The following is a 9,117-nucleotide window of genomic DNA, read 5'->3' on the forward strand; positions in this document are numbered from 1 at the left end:
GTCATACCGGACCCGGTTTCTTTTTCTCCCTGTTTTTCAATAATGCGTCCGAGCTCATTTCAGAATTAACTGTTCGATTTCAGCCTCAAATAACGAGTTTTAACGCATTTTCACGATAATCCGAGTTTCGGCGAATCCTGGTTTTCGCACACCGCACCCCCAAATGTCTTCCGTTGGTGCTCAAATTTTGCGTGGCCGCTTTATCGACCCCAGGAACTTTCTATGCGATTTCCGGAGAATTTTGTTCCGGGACCCCGAATCTCCAAAACCGTGTATACACTTCAATTTCAAATTTAGTTCGGGAGGTCGTACGAAACCCGGTTTCTTTTTCTCCCCGTTTTTCAATCACGCGTCCTACCTCATTTCAGGAGTTAACCTGTTCGATTTCAACCTCAAATAACGAGCTTTAACGCATTTTTCACGATAATCCGGGTTTCGGCGAATCTTGGTTTCGCACACCGCACCCCCAAATGTCTTCCGTTGGCGCTCAAATTTTGCGTGGCCGCTTTGTCCGACCCCAGAACTTTCTATGCGATTTCCGGAAAATTTTGTTCCGGACCCCGAATCCCGAAAACCGTGTATTATACACTTCAATTTCACCGTTCGGGAGGTCGATCGACCCCATTTCTTTTTCTCCCTGTTTTTCAATCACGTGTCCTACCTCATTTCAGGAGTTAACCTGTTCGATTTCAGCCTCAAATAACGAGCTTTAACGCATTTTTCACGATAATCCGGGTTTCGGCGAATGCTGGTTTATGCCACACCGGCACCCCCAAATGTCTTCCGTTGGTGCTCAAACGTTGCGTGGCCGCTTTATCTGTAACACCCCGTATTTTATTAAGTTGGATAAAATTCTTTTAATTGCTATTTTGAATTTAATTACATCATTTAACGATTTATATATTTATGCTTAGCTAATTAATTAGTTTCATCATAATTCGATACGTTAATTTTAATAATCATTAATAAGTTTATTTAAAGTTGGTTCGAATTTATTGAAGTTAGTTCGGGTTTATTTATTTAATAATTCCCGTTTCTTTACGAGTCCTTATGAAAGTTGTTTTAAGTAAACCCGAGATGGATTTTGGGAACAAAACCGTCCAATTAGCTATTTTGAACTTATTTCACTAAATTAGCAATTTTTATTAATATCCGTTAATTTCGTAAAAATCGCTAATAATTCCGATTCAAGCGGATATCGTATTATTTCCGTTAACTAGCTGAGTTTATTTTATTTTCACTCATTAAATTTATTTATTATTGATTCCGTTTTATTACTGAAACTTTTACTTAAATCGGTTAAATTTAACTCGAAACGGTTTTAATAACGATCGAAGTTTCTTAACGACGAAGAAACGTACGTATAATTAATAGCAGGCTAGCAGGCTGATGTCTCATTTATAAACAACGCACGTCTTCTTCTTTTCTTCTACTTCCTTCTTTGTTCTTCTTTTCACGTTTCATTTATTTTTTCTTCTCTGTCAATCGCAAAATCGATTTTCGGTCGTCCGTTTCTCATCCGTTTTCGACGATTTTCGTTCCATAGCATTCCTCTCGTCGTTTCCGTCAATCCGTTGTAAGTAAAATTCATTTTCGTTATGTATTTTTACAAACCCAATTTATATTTTTAGCTTTGTTTATTATAAGACGGTTGTATGTACTAAAATAGACGGTCTGGTAGAATATTTGTTAGTCATAAATGATTAGTTCAATCGGAAAAAGGTAATAATGATAGGTTACTCAGTATTACTTGTTAAATATGTGTATTTTGAAAGTCAAGGTTAGTCTGTTTTATAGTTGAGACGGTGTATAATTATATATAGGGATCATTATGGATGTTAATTAGTCAGTTGTATAGTTGAGACGGTGTATACTGATATGTGGAGATGATTGAGACAGTGTATACTGACCTCTAGGGATCATTTGGGATGCTAGCTAGTAAGTGGTATATTTGAGACGGTGTATACTGACATGTAGAGATCGTTTTGGGATGCTATTTGGGATCTTGTTTAGTTGTGGTATTGTGCAAGAAATTAGGATCTTTTTTGAGTCCGCTTTGCAAGTACTTTGGGACATTTTTGGGACTGTTTTGACTCGGTTTAGGACTGGTTTAGGATTGATTGAACTCGTTTTGGTACCAGTTTTTGTGCGCCTTCCGATCGTTTTTTGGGACAATCGAAATGGAGGCCGTGTGGGCTGTTTTGGCCTCGGTTTTGGGAGCCGTGACAGGCTGAGTTGGGCTCAGTTTTGGGACGGATAAAATGGTGCTTTATGGGACTATTTCTAGGGCGTAAAAGTTGTGACAATTTTCTGGGTATGGCTGTCAAAAGGGAGGGTCATAATGGTTTATGAACATAAGACGGTAGCTAATGAATATGATTTACATGTTTTGATTTAAATTAATTTCCGTCTCATATTTTATATAACGATAATTCGTTAATATCGTCCCTTCACATAATTATTTTTAGGTGGCTCATATGTGGTTGAAGATGAAGAGTAATTTTGGGGTTTTAGAAGCTTTCTCAAGTTTTTACTTGTCTCTTTGCTAGCGTAAGGTAACTATTCCGAGTTACTCGACGAATTAATGTCACATTAGTAGGTAATGTGTGCCTGTTGTTTGTTAAGTGATTAGGTGATTGATAATGTGTTACTTTCGTTTTTCACATGATAGAAATTAGAAATAGCATGAGAATAATATTGCGATAAATTTTGTAATTTGGGCCAAAGTAGGCCAAGACTCTGAGCTGGGCCAGATTGACCGAACGAGTTTGGTCAAGCTAGGTTTAAACCAGTCAGCCTCGATTTGACCGATGACCCGTCGCGGGACTCGGGTCGAGGGTTTGTCTTTGAGGTGAGATTAGTTGTTATTGGAGGTTTTATGTTATGCCTTGATATTTGTAATTATCATTTCACATGTTGGTTGTTGGATGAATTGGTTGCCTTATACTTCAGTCTTCTTGTCTTGTTGCCATTTTAGCTTGTTCTCATGAATTATGAGATTAACGGTTAACTGGAATTTGGATTATTGTTGATATTGAGGATAGTGTTGGATTGTCTGCTGAATAGACATTTATATAGCCTTTCACATGATAGAATGTTAGCATTTAGGTTGGTAAGTAGGACTTTTTGCCCTCTTAAGGTTAAGTGGGTGTCTTACTTGACTTGTGTGGTGAGTCTTGTGTGGTGTGGGCTAAAGTATTCAAGCTGGGACTAGCTGTGACTAGGTCCTAAGTGAGTATTTCGGCCTTCATCATAGATAGGTCTTTGTAGTCTCTGACGAGTATATGTTCACTGCTTGATAGCCTTTGTGTTCCTGACTAGTGGATGTTTATCCAAGTTGGGGCATGACCTCAGGTACTTATTTTGATAGTATGGGGTCAGCTTAAGTACTAGCCAACCCTTCGGTGGTGTCCTTAGGGTACTCACTTCACTTTGTTTTAAAAAAAGTTGTGAGTCTTGGGTGCGGTGGTGTGTATCCGCATGTCTAGGTCTGCGCAGATTTTAGGCTAGGGTTGTGTTGTCTCTTGGCCATGTTTTCTTAATAGTAACCGCTGAGCCAAGATACCGGTTCGATTACCTTCCCTACCTCGTGGTATAGACTTGAGTTACAAAGTGACTATTGACCGTACTAAGAACTTATGCCTGTCTTTGATATATTGCCCTTTCTTGTTTGATGATTCTATGAATCATAGAAGGTGAGATGCAAGCCGGCTATGGTTGATAGAGTTTGGATTCCTGGATGTTATGTGATTCACATGATAGTGTAGTATGAGTCGGTCTAGTATTCACATGCTAGGACTATGTGTTGTTATATTGTTGTTCACATGATAAGCACGATTGTCTAGCATCTATATGCTAAGGCATTGTGTGATTCGTATTCATATTCTTATGTTTACATGTTATATTAATTATGACATTTCGTGGCTGGGAGAACTCGGAGTTACTCCCCACTTTGTTGTGGCTTTCGTATTTGTATAAAATGCGAATGACAGGTAGGTGATGCATATATGGGGTACATGGACGAGCTAGCGAGCAAAGTAACCTTGGGACCTAGACTGGTTTTATTTCATTGTGACCCTTAAACCCTTTTTGTGTCACATACATTTTAGGGACATATGTCTCGCTCTTTTTCTTTGGTTTGTATCACTTTATTCTCGCAGCTTTAGCATAGTTATGTAAATTAGTCTGTTAGCATTTGCAGGTGTTGGCATCCTCCTTCTGGAAATGTTTGTGAATGGTTTAGAAAAGTTTTAAAAATGACAGGTTTTAATTAGTTGAACCAATTACAAACATATCCTGTCAGTTTTTCTGTAGAATTACGTGTTTACTTTTCCGCAATAAATGAGGGTGTCACATTATCTCAACCGAGGAACTTTCTATGTGATTTCCGGAGAATTTTGTTCCGGGACCCCGGAATCCCGAAAAACAGTGTATTATGCTCTTCAATTTCAGCCGTTTGGGAGGTGTACCGGGCCCGGTTTCTTTTTCTCCCTGTTTTTCAATCACGCGTCCTGCCTCATTTCAGGAGTTAACTTGTTCGATTTCAGCCTCAAATAACGAGCCTTAACGCATTTTTAACGATAATTCGAGTTTCGGCGAATGCTGGTTTCTGCCACACCGGCACCCCCAAATGTCTTCCGTTGGTGCTCAAATTTCGCGTGGCCGCTTTATCTAACCCCAGGAACTTTCTATGCGATTTCCGGATAATTTTGTTCCGGAACCCCGGAATCCCGAAAAACCGTGTATTATACACTTCAATTTCAGCCGTTCGGAGGTCGTATCGGACCCGGTTTCTTTTCATCCCTGTTTTTCAATCACGCGTCCTACCTCATTTCAGGAGTTAACCTGTTCGATTTTAGCCTCAAATAACGCGCTTTAACGCATTTTTCACGATAATCCGAGTTTCGGCGAATGCTGGTTTCTGGCACACCGGTACTCCCAAATGTCTTCCGTTGGTGCTCAAATTTTGCGTGTCCGCTTTATATGACCCCAGGAACTTTCTATGCGATTTCCGGAGAATTTTGTTCCGGGACCTTGGAATCTCGAAAAACCATGTATACACTTCAATTTCAGCCGTTCGGGAGGTCGTACCGGACCCGGTTTCTTTTTCTCCCTGTTTTTCAATCACGCGTCCTACCTCATTTCAGGAGTTAACCAGTTCGATTTCAGCCTCAAATAACGAGCTTTAACGCATTTTTCACGATAATTCGAGTTTCGGCGAATGCTGATTTCTGGGACACTGGCACCCCCAAATGTCTTCCGTTGGTGCTCAAATTTTGCGTAGCCTCTTTATCTGACCCCATGAACTTTCTATGCGATTTCCGGAAAATTTTGTTCCGGGACCCCGGAATCCCGGAAAACCGTGTATTATACACTTTAATTTCAGCCGTTCGGAAGGTCGTACCGGACCCTATTTCATTTTCTCCCTATTTTTCAATCCTGCGTCCGAGCTCATTTCAGGAATTAACCTGTTCGATTTCAGCTTCAAATAACGAGCTTTAACACATTTTTCACGATAATCCAAGTTTCGGCGAATCTTTGGTTTACACACACCGCACCCCCAAATGTCTTCCGTTGGTGCTCAAACTTTGCGTGGCCGCTGTATCTAACCCGAGGAACTTTCTATGTGATTTCCGGAGAATTTTGTTCCGGGACCCCGGAATCCCGAAAAACCGTATATTATACACTTCAATTTCAGCCGTTCGCAAGGTCGTACCGGACCCTGTTTCCTTTTCTCCCTGTTTTTCAATCCCGCGTCCGAGCTCATTTCAGGAATTAACCTGTTCGATTTCAGCCTCAAATAATGAGCTTTAACCCATTTTTCACGATAATCCGAGTTTCGGTGACTGCTGGTTTGTGGCACACCGCCACCCCCAAATGTCTTCCGTTGGTGCTCAAACTTTGCGTGGCCGCTTTATCTGAACCGAGGAACTTTCTATGTGATTTCCGGAGAATTTTGTTCCGAGATCCCGGAATCCCGAAAAACCGTGTATTATACACTTCAATTTCAAATAGTTCGATAGGTCCTCTGGACCCGGGTTTCTTTTTCTCCCCGTTTTTCAATCACGCGTCCTACCTCATTTCAGAGTTAACCTGTTCGATTTCAGCCTCAAATAACGAGCTTTAACGCATTTTTCACGATAATCCGAGTTTCGCGAATCTTTGGTTTCGCACACCGCACCCCAAATGTCTTCCGTTGGCGCTCAAATTTTGCGTGGCCGCTTTATCGACCCTAAGAACTTTCTATGCGATTTCCGGGAATTTTATTCCGGGACCCGAATCGCGAAAAACGTGTATTATACACTTCAATTTCAAATTTCGGAAGGTCGTCTGGACCGGTTTCTTTTTCTCCCTGTTTTTCAATCACGCGTCCTACCTCATTTCAGGAGTTAACCTGTTCGATTTCAGCCTCAAATAACGAGCTTTAACGCATTTTTCACGATAATCCGGGTTTCGGCGAATGCTGGTTTATGCCACACCGGCACCCCCAAATGTCTTCCGTTGGTGCTCAAATTTTGCATGGCCGCTTTATCTGACCCCAGAAACTTTCTATGCGATTTCCGGAGAATTTTGTTCCGGGACCCCGTAATCCCGAAAAACCGTGTATTATACACTTTCATTTCAGCCGTTTGGGAGGTCGCACCGGACCCGGTTTCTTTTTCTCCCTGTTTTTCAATCACGCGTCCTGCCTCATTTCAGGAGTTAACCTGTTCGATTTCAGCCTCAAATAACGAGGTTTAACGGATTTTTCACGATAATCCGAGTTTCGGCGAATGCTGGTTTCTGCCACACCGACACCCCCAAATGTCTTCCGTTGGTGCTCAAATTTCGCGTGGCCGCTTTATCTAACCCCAGGAACTTTCTATGCGATTTCCGTATAATTTTGTTCCGGAACCCCGGAATCCCGAAAAACCGTGTATTATACACTTCAATTTCAGCCGTTCGGGAGGTCGTATCGGACCCGGTTTCTTTTTATCCCTGTTTTTCAATCACGCGTCCTACCTCATTTCAGGAGTTAACCTGTTCGATTTTAGCCTCAAATAACGCGCTTTAACGCATTTTTCACGATAATCCGTGTTTCGGCGAATGCTGGTTTCTGGCACACCGGCACTCCCAAATGTCTTCCGTTGGTGCTCAAATTTTCAGTGTCCGCTTTATATGACCCCAGGAACTTTCTATGCGATTTCCGGAGAATTTTGTTCCGGGACCTTGGAATCCCGAAAAACCGTGTATACACTTCAATTTCAGCCGTTCGGGAGGTCGTACCGGACCCGGTTTCTTTTTCTCCCTGTTTTTCAATCACGCGTCCTACCTCATTTCAGGAGTTAACCTGTTCGATTTCAGTCTCAAATAACGAGCTTTAACGCATTTTTCACGATAATCCGAGTTTTGGCGAATCTTTGGTTTACGCACACCGCACCCCCAAATGTCTTCCGTTGGTGCTCAAATTTTGCGTCGCCGCTTTATCTGACCCCAGGAACTTTCTATGCGATTTCCGGAGAATTTTGTTCCGCGACCCCGGAATCCCGAAAAACCGTTTATTATACACTTCAATTTCAGCCGTTCGGAAGGTCGTACTGGACCCTGTTTCTTTTTCTCCCTGTTTTCCAATCCCGCGTCCGAGCTCATTTCAGGAATTAACCTGTTCGACTTCAGCCTCAAATAATAAGCTTTAATCCATTTTTCACGATAATCCGAGTTTCGGCGAATGTTGGTTTGTGTCACACCGCCACCCCCAAATGTCTTCCGTTGGTGCTCAAACTTTGCGTGGCCGCTTTATCTGAACCGAGGAACTTTCTATGTGATTTCCGGAGAATTTTGTTCCGGGACCCCGGAATCCCGAAAAACCGTGTATTATACACTTCAATTTCAGCCGTTTGGGAGGTCCTACCGGACCCGGTTTCTTTTTCTCCCTGTTTTTCAATCACGCGTCCTACCTCATTTAAGGAGTTAACCTGTTTGATTTCAGCCTCAAATAACGAGTTTTAACGCATTTTTCACGATAATCCGAGTTTCGGCGAATGCTGGTTTCTGACACACCGGCACTCCCAAATGTCTTCCGTTGGCGCTCAAATTTTGCGTGGCCGCATTATCTGACCCCAAGAACTTTCTATGCGATTTCCGGAGAATTTTGTTCCGGGACCCCGGAATCCCGAAAAACCGTGTATTATACACTTCAATTTCAGCCGTTCGGAAGGTCGTACCAGACCCGGTTTCTTTTTCTCCCTGTTTTTCAATCACGCGTCCTACCTCAATTCAGGAGTTAACCTGTTCGATTTCAGCCTCAAATAACGAGCTTTAACGTATTTTTCACGATAATCCAAGTTTTGGCGAATGCTGGTTTCTTGCACACCGGTACCCCCAAATGTCTTCCGTTGGTGCACAAATTTTGCGTGGCCGCTTTATCTGACCCCAGGAACTTTATATGCGATTTCCGGAGAATTTTGTTCCGGGACCCCGGAATCCCGAAAAACCGTGTATTATACACTTCAATTTCAGCCGTTCAGGAGATCGTAGCGGACACGGTTTCTTTTTCTCCCTGTTTTTCAATCACGCGTCCTACCTCATTTCAGGAGTTAACCTGTTCGATTTCAGCCTCAAATAACGAGGTTTAACGCATTTTTCACGATAATCCGAGTTTCGGCGAATCCTGGTTTCTGGCACACCGGCACCCCCAAATGTCTTCCGTTGGTGCTCGAATTTTGCGTGGCCGCTTTATCTAACCCCATGAACTTTTTATGCGATTTCCGTAGAATTTTGTTCCGGGACCCCGGAATCCCGAAAAACCGTGTATTATACACTTCAATTTTAGCCGTTCGGGAGGTCGTACCGGACCCGGTTTCTTTTTCCCCCTGTTTTTCAATCACGCGTCCTACCTCATTTCAGAAGTTAACCTGTTCGATTTCAGCTTCAAATAACGAGCTTTAACGCATTTTTCTCGATAATCCGACTTTCGGCGAATGCTGGTTTCTGGGACACCGGCACCCCCAAATGTCTTCTGTTGGTGCTCAAATTTTGCGTGGCCGCTTTATCTGACAACAGGAACTTTCTATGCGATTTCCGGAGAATTTTGTTCCGGGACCCCGGAATCCCGAAAAACCGTGTATTATACACTTC

General features: G+C 42.3%; 1 long non-coding RNA gene across 1 annotated transcript; it reads left to right on the top strand.

The window, feature by feature from the left end:
- Positions 1-2,462: 2,462 nt before the first annotated feature.
- On the top strand, positions 2,463-4,292 carry LOC141590821 (uncharacterized). The gene is made up of 2 exons (XR_012520504.1): positions 2,463-2,555; positions 3,993-4,292. It is a non-coding gene; the product is annotated as an uncharacterized LOC141590821 (long non-coding RNA).
- The last annotated feature ends 4,825 nt before the right edge of the window (positions 4,293-9,117 follow it).

This window comes from Silene latifolia, chromosome 7, assembly GCF_048544455.1.
Source record: "Silene latifolia isolate original U9 population chromosome 7, ASM4854445v1, whole genome shotgun sequence".
Lineage (NCBI taxonomy): Eukaryota > Viridiplantae > Streptophyta > Magnoliopsida > Caryophyllales > Caryophyllaceae > Silene > Silene latifolia.